Source organism: Dermacentor silvarum, chromosome 7 (assembly GCF_013339745.2).
Source record: "Dermacentor silvarum isolate Dsil-2018 chromosome 7, BIME_Dsil_1.4, whole genome shotgun sequence".
Lineage (NCBI taxonomy): Eukaryota > Metazoa > Arthropoda > Arachnida > Ixodida > Ixodidae > Dermacentor > Dermacentor silvarum.
Window position 1 is genome coordinate 96917440 of NC_051160.1, and position 20776 is coordinate 96938215.

The following is a 20776-nucleotide window of genomic DNA, read 5'->3' on the forward strand; positions in this document are numbered from 1 at the left end:
AAGACGTCGCGTATGCTCTCCGCCATGTGTTCGGTCTCCGTAAAAGAGCGCGTCCCTCGCGCGCTTTCACTCGCACATACAGCATACGGCGCGCGGCGACGATGTTATCGCCGTTGGACTTTATACGATACCTCACGGTGACGACGACGGTGATGCCGATGGCAGAAATCCGCTTCGAGTAGTAGTAGTAGTAAACTCTTTATTTAGGTCCTGAGAAGCTAGGCAGGGGGCCTGCTAGCCATTGGCTAGTCCCATGTCGGAACAGAGAGGCCGTGCCTCTCCGCTCGTTCACGGGCCCTCTGGACAGCCAGGAGTTGGACGTCTTGTCTGGGATCTGTGATGGCTTTCGTCCAGTCTTCTTCTTGTTTAAAATCCTGTAACACAGGGCACTGCCAGAGCATGTGATTTAATGAGCAAAATTCAGTGCCACAATCTTGGCAGACTGGATCGATGTCGGGGAGAAGCTTGTTCAAAAAGCCCCTAGAGGGGTAGGACCCCGTCTGGAGCATGCGGAGCGTGCTAGATTGTGATCGGTTCAGTTTATGATGGGGGGAGGGAAAACTCTGCCTATCCCCTCTGTAATGTGATGTGATTTCGTGAAAAGTAACTAGAGGATCACTGTGGAAGAGCTCTCCCGAACTCACCCGAGACACCGTCCCGTCGCGGCATATAAAACCTCGCGCACAGTCGTGGGCTATCTCATTCGGGTTCAGGTGACCCGATAATGTGTCTGGTCCCATGTGTGTGTGCTGGGAACCAGACTATGTGATGAATAGTGTCTGAGGGGGGTCTGTCATTGATAATCCTGGCTGCCTGTTTGGCTATCAATCCCGATGCGAACGCTCTAATTGCCGCTCGGGAGTCCGTGTACACTGTAGTGCGTGTTGTGTCAAGTAATGCGAGAGCTATAGCAGCCTGTTCCGCCACGTCGACCAACGACGTCTTTAGCGAAGCTGCCGAGAGGAGATTTCCCCTGTCATTGACTATAGCTACGGAAAACTTGTCAGAGCTGGTGTGTCGCGCCGCGTCAACAAAGGTCTCCGTTCCGGATAAGTTATTTAGGAAGCCCTAGCCCTCGCCAATCTTCGACCTTTATTGTGTTGTGGGTGGACGTTTCTTGGAAAAGGGTCTACAATAAAGGAATGAACTGTTTTATTATCAAGTTGCGTGGTCTCTCCCTGATAAAAACTAGGACGGAGGCCTGCCGCATCCAACAGTTTTCAGCCTGATTTGGAGTTTGATAATCTAATAATTTTTGCTGATCTTTGTGGTTCAATTAACTCCGAAGTGGTGTTGTGTACTCCCAACTTCATGAGTTTCTCTGTGCTAGCCGTGATTGGAACGCCGAGCACCTTTTTGACACTTTTGCGCTTGAGTGTGTCTAATTTATCTTCTCTGTTTTGGTCCAATTGAGAGCCGCGACTATGTAAATGACATGGCTCCCGAGGAAAGCATGGTGAGCCCTAAGGAGTATATCCTCGCCTATGCCATCTTTCTTGTTGGATACTCTCATAATTAATCTAAGAATGTTCTCCGTTTTTGTGGTGAGATGACCTATAGACCTTGCGTTGCAGCCCTTCGAGTCTAATAAAAGCCCTAGGATTTTGATAGAGTCTACTCTAGGGATGGTATACCCGTCCCTGGTACGAACGCTTCGAGTGCCCATACAATTGCTATCGCAATAAAATAAAGCAAACATGCGTCTCTTCAGTGACACGCAAGACGCAGAAAATCAAAGGCTATGGCTGACTTTTTTTTATTCATTGAAGCAGATCTTTCCTCCTGTAGCCCCCAGACAGTCTACATGATGTACGAAGGTGTAAACCACTGGCATGAATTCGCCAAGATCTATGATACGGCACACCTAGGCACACTTAGGTCCCAGACGCAGTTTAGAATTGCTCCAGAGCGTTCCGCCAGTTGCTCTGGAGCTATACCTCATTGTGTCTTTCCAAATAACGATATTGTCTTCTCAGGGCGGATTTTTACCTACTGGTTGCTGTGAACGCTATCCCAGTGTTTTCATTTTTAATTCGAAGCTTTCTATGCCTTTCCCTTCGATTTTTCTATTGCTGCAGCTGCTGTTGATCCTGGTGTTGCTGCTCTAGCTGCCTTTCACGCCGTGTCGGGTATGGAGCGTGCACATACATGGCAGGAGCTTGGAAGAGGGGAAGGGCGACACGAAAATCTCGTTTGGACATTTACACCGCATCGCATGCGCGCAACAGCCTCTAGAACACTCTGCGCGTCGCCACAGTACCTTCTTGACAGCTGTAATTATTCGTGAACCTTGACAAAAGCACTAGAGCAATTGCAGCACTTACCTTTATATTGACGCAAGGATGTGGGGCTCCCGCACCACGGGATCACGCGCGCAAAGGTCGGCGCCATGAAAGACGACGAAGCGCGTAGGCTGCACGTTCTTCTTCTGGCCCGCCATTAAAGAGGAGTGTCTATTTTTCAAGACTCCGTCTTCGATCTACGTTACATTTTTCTGGTGGAGGTGCTGGGTACATGCTACCGCTTCCAGATCGAACCCCGTCTACAAGGCCAGTACGAAGTCCGGTCGAGCTGACTCCTGTTCACATACGGACAAGCCCTCGACTTCAAGGACTGCCACCTGAGCGTGAGCCTTTACCCAACCGAGTCTGAAGGATGAGTACATGAGTTCCATCTTCTTCCTCAACCGCACCGACCGAGGTCGTCCTTAACCAGGCACTAATCCCCAAATCCTTCCATGGGGACACCTTCGAGGATGTTGAGGACTGGCTCGATCACTTTGAGCGTGTCGCAGAATTCAACGGCAGGACTCCGGAGCGCAAGCTAAGCAACGCCTACTTTGCCCTCGAGGACTATGCGCGGACATGGTTTGAGAGCCGTGAGACGGCCCTATCAACATGGGAGGAATTCCGACGGTAGCTGTTCAGCACATACGCCAGCCGCCATCGCAAGGAGCGAGCTGAATCTGCAATTCAGGCGAGAGTTGGGCGGCCGAATGAAAGCGTCGCATTGCTTGTCGAAGATATCTGCCGACTTTTCCGACGCGCGGATCCATCCATGCCGGAAGAAAAGGAGGTAAGGAACTTGATGCGCGGTGTCAAGCAAAGGTTGTTCGGTTGCGTAATACGCAACCCACCAAAGACTATTGCAGAGTTTCTCGCGGAAGCCATATCAATGGAAGCCATATCAACATCAATGGAAACGGCACTGCAGCGGCAAACAAAGCTGTACAACCGTGACGTGTCGACTATATCGCGTGATCCCCTCGCTATACCTTTTGACAATACCGTCGCCTTGAGAGAGCACCACATCCTTGTGTCGATATTAACGTGCAACAGTGCGGAGGGGGGGGGGGTGGGGAGAAGGGTAGAGATGAGGTATGGAGAGAAGGAAGAGACTGGGTAGAACCGACGTAGCGGGAGAGAGGAAATGGGACATAAGAAAGCGAGGAAACGTTACAACTAGAAACAACAGCACTTGCTGACAAACTGGATAAGTTATTTTCAAGGTACGATACCGTACGCTTCTTCCATTTCTTAGAAAAGTACACTATTCAGATTTGTCGAGCGGACAACTGCTGCATTTCGTGGAGACGGGAAGCCGCAATAAAGCAACTAGCCTCTGGGCGACACTACGGGAGTGGTCGTACGTCAAATCAACACTTCTGTGCTCGCTGTCGAAACGTTGCGGCTATGGCATTGCTTGAGGTCGTGGGTTCGATCCTGGCTATGGCAGTCACAATTCGCCGAGGGCGAAAAAACAAGCACGTTCGTGTAGTTAAATTTAGGCACTCGTTAAAGAACGCCAGGGGGTCAAATTATTCTATAGTGCGCCAGTTTCGCCTACCTCATAATCCGATTGTGTTTTTGGCACGTACAGTGACGTAATTCAAATAAAGTTCAACACTTCTGCCCTGATGCGATCTGCCGTGTGAGGCAATGACAATGCCATCCTTCTCGAAAGATGATGATGATGTATGGGGTTTAATTGCGCAATGGCCAATAATGGCCAAAGAGGGCCAGGACATAGTATGATGTATTCGATGAAGTGTTCAATGAGAAATGGTATAGATGTAACTTGGCTGTAAATGCGTAAGATGCAGTTTATGTATTAAAGCTATGACATGTGAGGTAGGCTATGCACATAATACATAGGTTATGCGAAGTGGTTGTAAGAGTAAAATGTAACAGTCATGTAGCACTAATGCCTCACGCGGGCGCTTACGCAATGGCAAGGAAGCACGTGGTCTCAAAACTATAATCGCAACAGCAGCCTCCAATAAGAGGCTGTGCTATGGATCATTTGTGTGTGTAACATGCAGTAATGAAACATCATTTTAAAAGGCTAAAAATGATTTGCTATCAAAAATGGGCTCCATAACAAGGATCATTGCTGGATGGAATGGAATTTGTTGAAGGTATGGCAAACGAAAGTGTTTTTATTTTTCTTTCAACTTGAGTTTCACGACATTCCAGCAAGACGTGCAAGACCGTCAATGTCTCGCCAAATTTAACGCAGATAGGTAGCTCATTGCCGGTCAAACGGCTTGAGTGTGTGCTATATGCGTGCCCGATTATGAGTCGAGACATCATGACCTCGGCTCGTCGCGTTTTCGTTATGGGTGGCCAATTCCCGAACTGCGGCTTAATAAAATTAAGTTGATTAGAGGTTTCCGTGTCCTATGAACGTTCTCAATAGCTTCTAACCTTTTTTCTTAAGAAAGGCTTCAAATCTATGACAGGGAAAGCTGCAAAGATGGTAGTGTCTTTTGTTGCTATTTACGTGGTGGTGTAGTCAGCGTTTCGAGTATATTTCGAGCATATTTCGACATAGCATATTTCCTTCGATGCCTCTGTGTCCAGGGACCCAGCATATTCTGACATGCTGAGCATACATGTATGTTGCAGACAGGAATTAATAAAGGTCATTTAGTACCGGATTCTTACTTTTATAAAATTAACTTAAGGATCTTACAACACTTAGTCAGTGTATCTAATAACGTTTCGTATCATCGTATTTTTATTTAGTTTAACAGCCGATAATACTGCGTAAGCCTCAGCCGTAAAAATACTAATTTCATTGCACAGAACATTGCATTCAGAAAGATGGTCGAGTGCTTCTTAAGACACACCGGCATGTGATCTTGATGTGTCAGTGTAATACTCCAGTCAAGAGTATTTCCCTCAAAGTGCTAAGAATGGCATTTTATTCTGTGCTTCTGGGGCGTGCATAGTCACCTGAATAAACGATGAGTCACCTCCTATGATCTTCCGCTGCAACGGCGGTAAGAGCGTTCCTGTAGGCATGAGACGATGTTCAAGGAGTGGTACAACTGCTTCCCTTCTGAGACTCTGCAGACGCAACGAGAAAGGCTCTCTCGCTACAGGTCGATTCTGAAAGAGCGTGGAACTGGTCATCTCATTTACGATCGAATAGCATGATTGTTCAGAGTTGGCATTTTCTTTTACGAAAATACGCGAAGCTGGAGTATGTCCTTTGTAGATGGAATGACACCTCGTTTGCGTTTACGAAAAAGCTTGCCACAGGAGTTGTCCTCAAAGCGTCTGTGGCCAAGCGGATGCCTAGGTGGTGGAGGAGATGCAGCAACTTTTGGGTGCTGGGCGTAGGATACTGGTATACTATGGCGCCGTAGTCAAATCGTATGAGGCTCTTGTAGAGGTTCATGAGGCACTTCCTATCACTACACCATGTGTAGTGTGACAGGATTTTAATAATGTTCGTTGTTTTTAGCCATTTCTTTTTAAGATACTTTATAGGTGGGATTAAAGCAAGCATTGAGTGCAGTATGATGCATTGAAATTTGTGTTCTGTGGTCACCAACACGTGCTGTCTGTGTAGTTCTACATTGGGCTCTACAAATAAGCCTCTCTTGCGTTTGAAAAGGACGCAGGAACTTTTAAGAGGATTTAGCTTAAAGCCATTTTCTTCTGCCCATTTACACACTTTGATCAAACCAACCTGAACAAAGCACTCACAGATGGCCAGGTTGCATGACTTGAATCCTAACTGTATGTCATCCACGTACACCGAATAAAACATACTCTGCGGTATACAGGAGCGCGAGAAGTTCATGTTTACGATAAAATGAGTACAGCTTAGTACCCCACCTTGCGATACCCCGGTTTCTTGCATAAATGGCCTGGATACAGCATTGCCAACTCTAACACGAAATGTACGGTGTGATCAGTAACTTTCAATTTTATTCATCATGTTGGCTCGAATACCCATTTCTGAGAGGTCTCGCAAAATGCAATATCGCCAACTTGTGTGGTCAGCTTGTGAGTGCTATTGGGCGATAACTTAATATGTAGGGTGAATATTTACCCTGTTTCAAGACCGGGAATACGACAGCTTCTTTCCATGTGGATGGAAGGTATCCGACAGCTCAAATAGAGGTGAAAAGTGCCAGTAGCGTCATCTGTGTGTCGGTGAGCAGGTTTTTCAAGTGAAGCTCATATATACCCTAGTTTGTACTGGCGATGTAACGCTAAAACAAACTATGACTCATACCCGCATTGGATATGCGGGTATCAGCCTGAGACAATAAATAAAGAAAAAGGTAGAAGGAAGGAAAGAAAGAAGGAAGAAAGAAGGAAGGAAAGAAAGAACTAGTAGGTGCGGGGAAATGTTTTTCTTTATATTACATGCAGACGTTTTGCCAATTAAGACATGGCTGTCTGAAAAGGCATTCTTCGATCCATGGAGTGATCACTGTTTCTTGTGCCACAAACAGAAACGACTGAGCACGTGTTCCTGGAATACTGGAATGGCGTGTTGTTCTGGGATGTTTTGCAAAGGACCTTCAAGAAAGATTTCCCTTCGAATACACAGCGAATAAAGTACCTAATGCTTGATAACCAGGATGGTTTTTCTATATCATATTATAATGTTATTGCTTCTTCATAGTATTTGGGCGTCACTCATGGATGTTCGCCATGCAGCTGCTGATGCCCATCCTTGTATAGAGTACTTTCGCGAGTCACTGATTTCATTTCTGTAACTGGAAAAGTGCAAAAGTGTGTAGCCCATCGGATGTCCCGCATAGAATATTTGTTATGTATGAAACATTGGTAAAGATCTGAATGTCATTACGTGGTTGACAATTATACCATTGTAATAAAGAAAAAAAAACTGCATGGGTAGTGCTAATGTACTTGGCTTGGTATCTGTGGGTCAGATGATATAATCCTGGTGGTGGTACGTTTTCTTTTATTTTTATTTATATTATTGCATAATAATGCTCCGGCTGCTTTGTTCAATAAATATATATGTACATACGGTAGCCAAGCACCGCATATTTGTTGCTCTAGAGCTGCATTTCGCACCAGTACCCGGAGCCTTCCAGTATGCGGCGCCTGTCCAGCGCTACAACATCCAGTGTGCGACACTGTGCCCCTAATCCGGAATGGCACTGGACACGGGATGCGGCATTTTGCAAAAGGTTGAACGCTATTACAATTTGAGTCACACACATATAAAACCATGCACGTGCCGGCGCACCACCATTTGGGAAGTATAAACATATCATGAAGAAGAAATTCATATGTGACAATTAATTAAGTGATTTTACGAAAGCTATAACACTAGATGTAAATAAGACATAGTAGGAGTTAAAGCATTCATCAGTCTTTGTGAGGTTGTCAGAAGATTCGATTGAGTCTATGGTTGCTAGCTATCTGTGCACAAGCAAATCATTCTGCAATTAAACGTAGTAACGCACACCAGCGTGGTGCATGCTCAGGTCATTGCAACTTATTCACCTGCTGCCTGAGCCTCACATTACGACAGCTACCGGCTTACCCTCCCTCATCGATAACTGTCATAAATTACTAGTATACTGTCCCTCTCAAAAATTTGTTTTCTAAACTGCTTGCGTTCTGTCGTAGGCTAATGTTGACCCCATGCAACACTCCTCCCATTACTTGAAGCGAAGTTTTGACGGCGTGCTGCCTAGGATGGAGGGAATCAAGGTTGACTTTTACACAAATGTGAATGGGCAACAATGTTCGCGCTTCTCTAGTTTTACGATGCAGCCGCGCAGTTAACCCGGTATTGTGGAAAGTCTATTGTGGACTCTGTAGCTAGTGACCTGATTGCAGGGTTAGTGAGAAATTGCTGCATTTTTTCTGCTAAGTTAAATGGGCGTGTTTGTAATCGGTAATTGTTATAAACTCCGAACGATGTACCCAAAATAAAAAAATGGCAAATAAGAACGCAATATCGCTCATTCAAGTGTTGATTGCTCAGAAAGATTGGAAGGGAAATAGGAGAAGATTGCAGAAACACAAAAAACAAGTCTATAGGACACTAATGCAACGCCGCCATTCTTATAGAGTAGCGCAATGGGGAATACACAATATTACAGCATTTCGCTGAAACAAGGTGCTTCTTTAAAAACCGGCAAGTTTATGGTACCTTTCAATGGCAATAAATAAAAATTGAATTTCTCTTTAAAATGAACTTCTCTTCCCGAGGCATAAAATGACTGACACAATTATTCTTCGCGTGTACTTATATGAGTGAGGCTTCATGACCTGCTCAAGAAGATGAAGAGGTATCAAATATTTGTAAGTGGAAGGTAGCGTACATTAGTTGTGTAAATGTCTTTCGTACTTTAATTTGTATTGATGTGACTGCGAATGCCGTATGTCAGCGAAGATAATTTAAAGGAGTCGTGATATGCATTCGCAAATGTGCGGACAAAACAGTTGCACGTTTCTTTTTCCTTTTTAAGATTCATTGTTATGGTACTTCTATTTTCAAAAGATCTGATGATAGTAAAATGTGCCTTGGTGTTTTCATTGAGGTTCCATCTGCCTCCGTCAGTCGAGTCCAGTAAACTAAATTTTTACATGTGTTTGGGATTCAGAAATAGCTTCGAATAAACACGCGACCAATAGCTCTTCTAGCGGCATGGTTCTCAGATCCGCGTTCAGTATTGGCCAACGCAGATCCTCTGGTAGTAATCGGCTTCTGTAGTAGGTGCAACAGCTGCGGAGACAATAATAAAGCACATGCTTATTGATTTGATGGTAAAACTGGCTACCAAATAATAATTACGAATGGTGAAAAGTAATCGAACAAGGAATGACGTTGGAACGAAAATTTAGAAAAGAGCACTGCTGTTATTCGACGACGATGGCTCCCCTAAAGAATTTGAAGAGATCGTGTCCGCGTACAGCTTCTATATGGGCCAACTAACACCTGTCACAGGCGATGCGCTGAACATATACGTATATATGCGGCTAAGGAGACAGGACTCGCAGGGCAAATAGGAAAAGTTCGCGCCGTTGTTGGCGGCGTGCACTGTAGCCGGTGCCACGAACGCTGTATGATCAGGCCGGCCACTATTGCTATTTCTTAAAGGTGGCAGATTGTATGGTTCCAGTCATGTCTTGGAAAACAGAGTCATTTGAGGATGGGCGCGCTCTATTTTTTTCTGCATGGGCGCGATGTAGTAACAATTTTCAGCAATAACATGTATGCACGGTGTCCCACGTAACATACGCCAACATTTAAAAAATACGCGATTGCCACGTAGCTAGACAAAACCAAGCTAACGTTGTCTGCGGTGGCTCGGAGCACGTGAGATTATTTTTTTCCGCCTAATTACTTATTCAGTTTTAAAGCTTATACATATCTATGCCTACCCAACGAGGAAACCTGCCGTCGGTCACGTAAAATGATCGCTTTCAAGATAGGGCCCGCAGCAGCGAGCCAATTGACATTCGTGCAGCCTCTCGCTTCAACTCGAATTGAACGACGTCCCCACCGCTGATCGCTTTCAAGATAGGGCCCGCGCGGCTGCGCAAGACGCAGCCACCGACGGAGTACGGTTGATCGCGTCTCATAATGGCTCGGCCCGTATGGATAAGGCGCTAAAGAGTGATAACGGCGTATAATGATCAGGACGCCATCAGCACACCTGGCGCCGCCACCCGCAGTTGTTTGCTTACGTCATCAATTCAGCTTGCGGCACCAACTGCAGTACGTGTCGCCGCAGCGCTGACGTCACAGCGGTCGGAATAATTTCATAACATGATAACGCGGGGTTGCGTGGAGGTGAGCAGGTGGCACAATGCTTACGCATACTTATGCAAACTCCCGGACGAGTTTCTGCGTGTTTTGAAGCGAAAGCTTCATTACGCTACCTCGGGCAGCCGTCGGCGACTAAACAGTTTTCACCTTGAGAATAGAAGTCAAACCGCAAGAGAGCATTAAGGAGCGTTTATAGTCCGACATTATCGGCACGCGGGCGAGCGTCCACAGATGCCGGGGGCGTCGCAGCGCATTGGGTGCGCGTCCGGTAACGTTTGCGGCGCCAGTTCGTCGAACCATCGGTCGAGTTATAGCCGCTGTTCTCGCCAACGTGACATAACTTGTGCGCGCGTTCACACTACGTCGGACTATATTTAGGCCTTTACGGAGCCCTGAAAGGAGACATTTCCGCCGTAGCCCGAGTAGAGTTGGGCCCGGCTGCGAGTTGCAACCATGTCTCACTACATTACTCATCACCATAGTCTCTTCATAGGCATAAAAAGGATGAATAAACGCTTTATTCATTGCAAACATGTGTGTATATTATTGCGAAACCACACCTCGGCCACAGCTAGATAATGTGCCTAGCCAGGGAAGTGGAGCTTTCGCTATCCTCCAGAGTTTTAATCCACAGCATTGTTTTATTATTTCATGAACTTTTGAAATATTATAACCAGAGCGAGATTACGAATAAAAAGATTGTGTACGATCTCTCGCTGACTTCCTGAGCAGGCTACCACTCTCCTAAAACCACAAATGCACGCCACCTACGACACCTACAGTTGTGTGGGTGTGTTTTGTTTTGTTTTTTTCAATTCTCTGAAGTCTTCCCATCCTCTGCCGTACGCCAATAACTTGCCCGTGTCGCCCTGTATGTTTCTTTCTCGTGTTTTTATTTTCTTTGTTTTTGCACGTATGATATGTGATTTGAAGAATTACTGCATATACCCCCTGCTCACATCTATTTATTTCATTTGGCATACATGTGCGTGTTTATTTCAGGTAGTTTTATTTCATGTTTCTACTGTAATCATTGTATGAATAGTTGTACTTCGAACGCTAGTGCTGTATTTTACATGCACGAGATTGTCCTCTCTCCCCCTATCTAGCTCCCTCGCATGAGGGCCCTTCGGGGTATTGTAAATAAACATTATATTTGCCGCCTCCCCCCCCCCCCCCTTTTCCCCATCGTCTAAGAAACAATACGTAGAAATGCCAAAGTACCATGCTCCTTTTCTTTTCAGTCTTTTCCTTTCCAGTCAGCTGCCGCCGACATCGGCCACACGTGAAATCACCCTACTAACCTGCCGAAGATAACAAGGCCGCCTTTGCATGCAATAGACGCACCTCACAAAACGTAGGCCAGTCTTTCTGAGCCACCTGATCCGTGCTTGTAACGATGAATGAATGCCTTTTTGGATGGATGTACGAACGGACGGGTGGACGGACGAGTTGGTTTGTCGGTGGGTGACAAAGAATTCCCAGCATCTAACTTACTGAACCACTATTGACAACTTTATTTCTGTACGCCTACATTGTTTGTGGTCTCCCTGCTTTCGTGCCGCTAAGCAGCATATCGTCTCAAATTTCTATTGCGGGCATGTGTACTTTCTCTTGCTATCCCTGAGTCCAAGGGCTTCAAGGAGCCTAAACCGACAGCTGGGTAGATATTTTCACATTCTAACAAAACTTGTGTAACGAAGAAGACGCGCCGGTAAGCCCGGCGCATCTCCAGCGTATGAAATTGAACAAAGAAGTGCCGGTCAGTCAGGTGCATTACCACCGCTTTACGTACGGGGCGGTCCTGACTGCTCGCAGGGTTCTAACTGCCGCACCGAGTTCGACCTCTCACTCCTTGCGTACCCTGTCAATAAACACCTTGATACATGGTCCATTGTTTCCCTAGCTTTAGGCGTGAAGCAAATGCTTCTTCTATGGTGTGCCGTTCTTTATAACTACGCTGTCACACTAAACGACTAGATTCTTGTAAGAGGGACCCCTGAGCAACACAAAGCTATATATGACAACTTGCTGCTCTACTTAATAAGGAACGAACGAATTCAGGGGCGGTATTCTGTAAGAGTCCAATTAGTGGACTGTCCATTTCGGCTGTCGCTGCTTGGCTGCTGCTTCACGTGCAGGAAGAATACTGGCTGGCACCTTCCTGCACCTGAAGCAGCAGTCAATCAGTGACAGCCGAAATGGACAGTCCAGCAATTGTACTCTTACAGAATACCGCCCCAGTTAATCTAGGCACCTGGCCGGAAAGTCCACTGAGGTTGATTTTATTTATGTGTATATATATTTTTAAACTTAATAAACGTCCCTTTCTCTATGCATCATGATATCGCTTTGAAAAGTAAAGAGCGTTCCTTTGAGTTATCACAAAATGTTTCTTTCCTCATTTTGTTTTTGGCCATTACGTACTATTTCAAAGCATGTTTCTTTTCCATTACAGCCACCCAGGAGATTGTCTCAACGTCAAGAAACCACAGTGTGCTACTCGATCTGTAGGTCCGCTTCTTGAATTTGGACAACAAGAGACGCGTGACTCCGCCTAACTCTGCACTGACCTTTCAGTTTCCCTGAAACTTTCCTTTCTATCATCTCTTGGAGCCGCCTCATGCCCCGTGCCCAGCGCGCCATCACAGAATTTATCAAATGCAGGAGTCGTTTTCGCGCGGAAAGAAGTAGGATACATAAAATCAAACTCACCGGCACAAGCTTTCACGCATTCGATACACTGGCGCCTCAATTTCTTGGTCAACTTAGTTGTACCTTGACGTAAGAATTGGCACGTCTTGTTCGTTGATTTGCACTGCAATTGCCTATTATGCACATTGCCATTTGAGCTTCCTGTCCCTGTCGTATTTCTTCGCTTGCGTACGCCTGGAGCATTGAACACAACATTGCTTCATCGTTTATTAAGAACTCCGATTCTCTCTAAAGACCATTTATGGCCACGTTTGCGAAAAGTCACAACAAACAAGAAATATTGCTTTATACGCTTGCTGGATATTTCAAAGAAGGAGGCAGGTTCACCATGGCCGAACGTCACACAAATTCACAATATATAGTTTCAATTTCAGATCTTAAACGCGTCATCTGTAGTTACGCGCGCGGTTCCTACTATTTTATAATTGGACAATTTGTAACCGGCCAGCAATGAACAGTTTCTAAGCAAAAAAAAAAATGTCATACTGATGAATACCGAAAACATCTCCAGGATCCAGATTGCAGACGAAGAAAAAACCGCAGGAAGATTGGTTGATAAGCACCGCGCAAGATGGCGTTTGTACCAAATATTGAGCAACTGGATCAACAACCATGACAGGTCTGTGAACTTTTTTGGCTTCGGCAAGTTTATGAACACATCGAAACTAATCACTGCTCGGGCGCCCCCTAGTAATGAACGCACCAGCGAGATACATTAGCAAGAATTCTACGATTTAAGGAAATAGCTCAGTAATGCTTAGCCAATCGCATATAGCAATTAGCCAAATAAGGTGAAGAAAAGGGGTCCTGAATTCGTAGCCGGTGATGGTCAAGTGGTTTCTTAAAACTTCAGCATTTAAAAATAGGAGCTCTTATTTTTGAATTCTGCTATTGACGCTGCATTTTATATTTGGTGAGTGTCAATTAGGGCTATTGGCCCGGGTTCAATGTGGAAGTAACAACTAATGCCTTTATCTTCCCTTTAACTAAGTCAAACGCCTTTATAACCAAATGCTCGGGTACTCCCAAATACTTCGCTATAGATGTAATTTTGTTGTAGAGATGACGCGCCGTAGTGCTCAATACTAGAGCAGGATAAGCGCAATCAAGAAGAGTCTTCGTTTCCATCAAATTCTAAATAGACTCAGTGTAATGGGACGCTAATGTTTTTGCGCGCACTTTTCCTGACAGAATGTGCAACTGCAGCCAGCAATGTTGCACCGATATTCACACCATGCTAGGCGGCGAAGCGGAAGAGCTTCGGAAGCTAAAGCGGAAGTTCGTCGAATGCCGCTATTGTTTTCCTTGCCGTCAAAATGATTTGTTTGCTTACAGGATCTTCCTCACTGTTTCCTTCGTTGGCATTCACGTCCCTTCTGCTGCAGATAGGTTTGAAGACGCCGTCGGTCGTCAGTTGCGGATACATCACCACGGCAACATAAACTCCGACGTATTCGTCAGCCGTTGCAACAATTGGATGCGTTACGACCAGCAGTGCACGGCTTCAGAGATTCCTGGAGCCCTGCACCAGGGCTACTTCTGATATCTGTATGCTTCCAAGGTGCGGGACTAGCGCCGTCACCAAGGTTCGCGCTATCGCACCTTGGTGACGTCTGCCTATCAGAGTGGCGGCACCACTCGGTGGCGCTTTTAGCAAAGCACCAAATGAGCCGCCGTGATGCTTAAATTCCTTTGTTGCACAGATAAATTTGTTCTAGTGGTTTTCATTGTAGAGGCGTTCAAAATACGTACGAATATTTGGAATTCCGCAATTGCATAATTATTCCTTCGATACACATGTCCTTTAGGGTGGGTGGGTTCTCCATTGACGATTTTCACTGTGATTGGACTATCTTAGCATTTTGATTTTATTTTAACGTAATTACAAACTGAGAAGTACAATTTAGGAGTGGTACAAGCGGGCCTTCAGCAGGTTTTGGTATTGCGAACAACGAAGCGGGGCGCATAGAATACGCGTTGGCAATCGCGTCTCCAAAGCATAATTCGAAGAATATTTTTGTTCTTGATTACACCCTAATTTATTTTCCCCGTGTTTCTACTGACAGACATAGTCCGTTATCGAAACTTAGGTGAAGGAACGCTCTACAACCTACACATCTAATGTTCTTGAATGCGGCATTCAAAATGCTGTCCGCCTAACCTATAAGCACCGGCATCTTTTCAGAAATTCAAAATTACTTGCTTCACGGATCGTTAGATAAAACAGAACTGTGTTGAAGGATTTTATGCAGATTGCGAACACTGCAATGCAACAACACCGCTCTAAAATAATTTGAATGTAAGCTAGCGCCCTAGTAATTGGTCTCACGCAACACGCTGCCTTAAGGATAACACATATCGTTCTTTATTTCTAACTGTCGAAAGGTATGGGAACTTTTATTTTTATTTACATTTGCGCTGCTTTTATGTGATATCAAATGCGCCCGCCCAAGCAGGAAAAGTACTTAATCATTGCTTAAAGCGTTAACAGGGGTAATATGAAATATTTCAATCTTTTAAAAGTCAACATGATTACTAATTTCATGTATGTAAAGAACAAATTCATAGCGCGGGTGTCTTTCTGTTGCAAATAAAGCCTTATTTTATCGACTGATGATAAAATTGTGCGCTAGCTGGCAGTAGCCTTGTTCTTTCCAGGAACACTTCGTGCAATTTACCACCACACTGGTATGGTCGTAAATATGGTGACGCTATCTGAGAGAGCTTTAATTCCGAAGACATGATCGCAATAATATTATAAGCAATATAATTTTCGGTTCTTATATTTCAGTGCGCTGTCAACTATGTGGTTCCTGATGTGACGCCTGCATTCCGCAGTGCTGGTTTTGCAGCATCCCTTATCTTCGTATGTCAAGTTTTATAGCTATTTACTTAGTCGCTATTGCAGGTTGGAAAACATTCGCTGGAATATAGGATTATTTGAGTACCCATCTTGTTTTCTGGTTTCTAAGCCTTACTTCACAACAATAAAACTATACAGAAGCATATTTAGGAAGACACGTCTTCTAATAAGCAAATTCGGAGAAATAATTAGGCCAACACTGTCCTTAAAGTCCTCAGCGCATTATTGATGTACATGTGAGTAGAAACATTAAAAACTCTCTTACTATGATATGTAATGAAATAAACGTGGGATATAACTCAAGTATATGAATTATAAAAGAGTCACTCTACGTAGCTTACCTTCGACAGGAATAAGCAAAGCGATAAGAATCCCCAGAAGACCAGTGAGTAGAAATCTCATCGCAAACCTGTGGTATGCAATTAATATTTGTTAGCGAGCAATTCATTTCCTTAATGACATAAATTGTGCACGTTCCTGTGTAACTGTTATTATATATATTTATTCTGTACGTCTCAGGCAGAAATCGCTCACGTTTTGACGAATGACTCGACGTTTCTCCAGGAGATCTTAGCAGGTACAAGCGTTACTTCCTGTTCTGCAGAAATACAACGTAGGCATCGACAATGTTGTTTGCTACCGGCGTTCGTCATCAGACCAGAAGTTTTTGCACGTTGTACGCACTGCTAGTCATGGCTACAGAAAAAAAAGGTGACATATAGGCACTGCAGATGTGATTCACAATGATTTTTGCACAATATTATGGTAAATTTCTAGAGGGAATCTATATCTGGCGAACAATGGTGACATATGGCCAGGTGTAGGCACGCCGGGCTTTTCTTGAAGCTATACTATTGTTTGCAGAGGAGAAGCGCGCAGTTTTCTAAAGCGTTCGTGATAATCTTGAAAGGGTAAATATAATGTCCTATTCGCTGAGTAAATATACCACCACCACCTTACTACGTAGAATACCTATGTACGCTGTACACTAATCAGCACGATACCTTGTATATAACATCATGAAACAGCACCACAGGCAAACACGATCAAAGCAAACAAGTTGGTGCGCACCATCTTGTTTTTTTTCGGCCTGCTCGTCTTTGGCGCGGTTTCATCGATTACCCTACCACCGCGTCCAGTTGTCAATACTTTTGCACTTCTCGTCCCACATATTGTGGGGCCAGAAAAGCAACCAGAGATTTGAGTAACGCTGATTATACGTACTCGCCGGTCTCAAATATCGAGCTACCCTCACTGTACAATGTCGTATCCCAGCGCACTTAGCGGAGAAATTGGGTCCAGCCAAGAGGCACAACTCGTTTAATTTTGTAGGAACATCTGGTCACTACTACACCGTCCGTGTGGAAGATGAAGTTCTCAGGACGAGCCTAAAAGTGAGCTCCCTCCAATTCGTTTAAAGAAGAAACATTTAGTTTGTAAGGCTCCCTGATGTATCGCAACGTCCATTATGCGAGTTACCCCTTCTATGCCCAGCCTTGCCCAATAGTAACCGCTAAGAAATGGTTTTCCGCGTCAAATATGTGAATAACTACACTTAAAACAGTTTGATGATAGGTCTGAGTATTCTCAACCTTGCAAATGGAAACGGCGAGCGCTTTACCTGTTCATTGTTCTAGGAAAACGAAGGGGGCACAAAGATTTCGTCACACTGTACCACATGTGAAAAATTGTTAAATAAATTTGTAATCTCACAACAAAAATGCATTTTCGGTGGCGGCATGCGAGTTCAACATTGGGCGATTTACCGAAGTAATGTGTCATGCTGGGTGACGTTGCTAGTACGGCGTTATAAGTCATCGAGTTTGTCCCTCTTAACACGACTCTTTGGCTGGGAGCAGGAATGCGTCGAGAAGGAGGACGCGTGGAATTCGGTTTTAAATATCAGCTGTTCTCGGCGGAGAGCAGCCCTGTACTACTTTGCAGACATGACCATGCTTGTTTGAAGTTTGCGCTGGCCCTTCTCTGTTAAAAACGACTTAACATGGTAAGGGAACCTTTTTGAGAGAATGTTAAATTTAAGTGATACCAGGAGGCGAAGTTTCGGTTTAGAGAATAGACGTTTTGCAAAAGTTTTCGAAAATTGGTAATTTTAATAAATAAACACAAAGTTTACAAATCTCTAGCTTAGACTAAAAGCAGGTATCAAGTTCTTTAAACTGCAACTGTTAGAGCATCGAAATGGCAAAATATGTTAAATGGATTTACAGCTTACGTGGAATTTTGACAATGTTTAGGGGTGCATGGGGAAAGTCCTACATCCTAAAGAGTGGTAAATTTCAAATTGATGTATATTCCGTTATGTTTTTTCCAAAATATCTTGACAACTTCAGCTTACAGATTTGTGGTATATTAATTATTATGGTGCAGCGTTGTACACTTCACACTTGCAACACATGCAACAATTTTCGCAAAATAATAATGTAGACGTCTAAATAGATAATCGGCTTATGAAAGTCAACAAACTCCACCTATATTTTTTTCATCATGCAAATGTGATCAGAATCGGTGCTTTGCCTTTCTACATTCTTGAGCGTTTAGATATTAACTCTCGATCTCATATTTCTCTTAAAGAGACACTGTACAGAAAATAAAATTTGTGCTGTATAAGTAAAAAAAAACATTGTGCAGTAGCAAAAACTCACTCTTATGGCGACAAGGTGATGGGAAAGCGAGAAAAGACGCAAAAACAAAATAGGCGCAGAGACGCCACTTTTAGGCTTCCAACCAGCCATCAATTTTGGCGGCATATGTTTTATGCCAAGCTAAATCATTATTGCCGAAAATCAAATACGTTGTAATCTCAGAACAAACCTCTGAACTTAGAAATGTAAAGCAAGTTTAGTGACATCAAACTGACGTTAGGCTCAGGTGTTTCCGCGCAAAACATGCAAATCAAACTTTGACCTTAGTTCTTGTTTTTAATTATCAACCTATTACTGCGAAACCAACAGAAACAGAGTTTGCCAGGAATACTTCAACACTCTACAGTGATTGTGTGTTTATTTTAGCGCCCCTTAACTGCCCACTAACAATTGCCTACATAAATTTCGGCAAACTCACACCATTGCTTATTTAGCGTTAAGTATTGCTGCCGAACTTCCTAGGGTGGAAGGAATCCAGGCTGGCTTGTAGCGTCAAAGTAAATGGATCACAAAGATTGGGCGTTCTTGGGGGCAGAGCAGGGCCAAACAGTTCACACTATGACGTGAAACACCGCCATTCTATGCGCTTATAAGTGACTGTCTCATGGCAGGGTTAGAAACAAATTGCGGTATTTTCTGTACTCATTTGAAATAAAGGTGTACCGGTGATGGAGTTGTCCTGTTTATTCTTTTATAAATTCTAAGCAATGGGCAAAAAAGCAAGAACACCAACCAAAGAAGAACAAAATCCATCTGATTAAAATGAAGATTACATAGAAATTTCGAGAGCAGAATAAGTAAAACGCCCAAACACAAAATAAATAAAAAATATCAGCCATTCCACTCTGTGAAGGTGGATAATCAGCGAAGTTGTTTATCACACGACACAGAGGTGATACAGAATGGGCAGGCCGCATTTAATCCGGACTCGCGAGGAGCAACGCGCCTAGGAAGAGCGACAGCAGGAACAGAGACGAGAATGCAACCGTCGCCGGGAGTGCGCACTAGACGCGGCCTTCCCATTACGAGGACAGAAGTGCAATGCAAAATATAAAACGGCAGTTTGTCTTACATATACGCGCGAAAGTGCTGCCGCCCCCGTAGAGCGGTAGGAAACTAGGAATGAAAGCGATTGGAACGCCGACAAAGAGAGGGTGGTGCCAACGTAGACATGGCTAACGCGCGTCGGCCTTTTCGGCTAAGATCCGATCCCAGTATTTGTTGTGACCCTTGTTCCTGGAACCTCTTTGGGTCCCAAATGTGACAAGGATAGTTCAAGGGCTCGTTACAGGCCCCGTAGCCCAATTCTCTGTATCCACAGGGGCATGTGCCATTGCGCCTGGACACTTTCTGCACAATAACCAGGATCGCCCCACAGTTTTGCATACGCACACAAAACAGAACTGGAGGACGCTTAAGCTTCGCATTTAAAAGTGGAACGCGATAGCATTCACAGATCCCTGGCTGCTTGTCAGGCTTTTTTTCTTGTATATTGAAATCACAATCTGACGCTATCATTTGGGTAGGTTGTAGTTAAGTGGTAAGGACAGATTTACTTTGAGAAATTCCATTTTTGTGGAAATTCTCAAAGAGTTAGAGGTAGAACACCCGACTTCAAATCTGAAGGTCGTAAGTTCGAATCCTGCTCCATTCCACTACATTTTCAGGCATGGAGTGGTGCCTGACACCGGCAAAAAATACATATTGCCGAGAGCTAGTGGGGCTATACTAGTTCAGGTGCAGCCAAACTAGGCAGGCCCACTAAGCTTCATCAAAGCTTCATCAAAGTCACTCCCTCACCAGAACAGGAATCGGCCTCCCTGGTGCATTATTCGGCCACTACCTCCCTGATGACTCCGACAATTAACCCATGGCCCTCAGTCCCCAGTGGCGGCGGAGCACCTGACCAAGGCGGCGGTCAGACCTGCGACGTGGCAGAGGGTGCTAAAAATCTCTGGGTCCGGACAGGCCGCCAATGAAAACTGAACCTGGCAACGTTCAACACGCGCATCCTCTCGAGTGAGGCTAGCTTAGCAGGACTATTTGAGGAATTATCAGGCCTTGCCTGGGATATTATTGGCCTTAGTGAGGTTAGAAGAACTGGTGAAGCTTACACAGTGCTGACTAACGGCCACGTCCTCTGCTACAGAGGTCTTCGAGATAAGAGAGAATCCGGGGTAGGATTTCTAGTCCATAACAACATGGCGGGCAACATTGATGAATTTTACAGCATTAGTGAGAGGGTAGCAGTCGTCATAATAAAGCTGAATAGGAGGTACAAAATGAAGGTAGTACAAGCCTACGCCCCAACTTCCAGTCACGATGATGAAGAGATAGAACAGTTTTATGAAGATGTGGAATTAGCAATGAGAAAGGTGCAAACTCAGTATACTGTAGTCATGGGCGACTTCAATGCAAAAGTGGGCAAAAAGCAGGTTGGCGAGCAAGCAATTGGCAACTACGGCATCGACTCTAG

At 44.6% G+C, this 20776-nt stretch overlaps 1 long non-coding RNA gene across 1 annotated transcript; it reads right to left on the minus strand.

Moving 5' to 3' along the window:
• Positions 1 to 8661: 8661 nt before the first annotated feature.
• LOC119459647 (uncharacterized) lies at positions 8662 to 16340 on the minus strand. Its single transcript, XR_005193731.2, has 4 exons — positions 16172 to 16340; positions 15979 to 16046; positions 12775 to 12948; positions 8662 to 9012 (listed from the first exon to the last, which is right to left on the minus strand). It is a non-coding gene; the product is annotated as an uncharacterized LOC119459647 (long non-coding RNA).
• Between the last annotated feature and the right edge of the window lie 4436 nt (positions 16341 to 20776).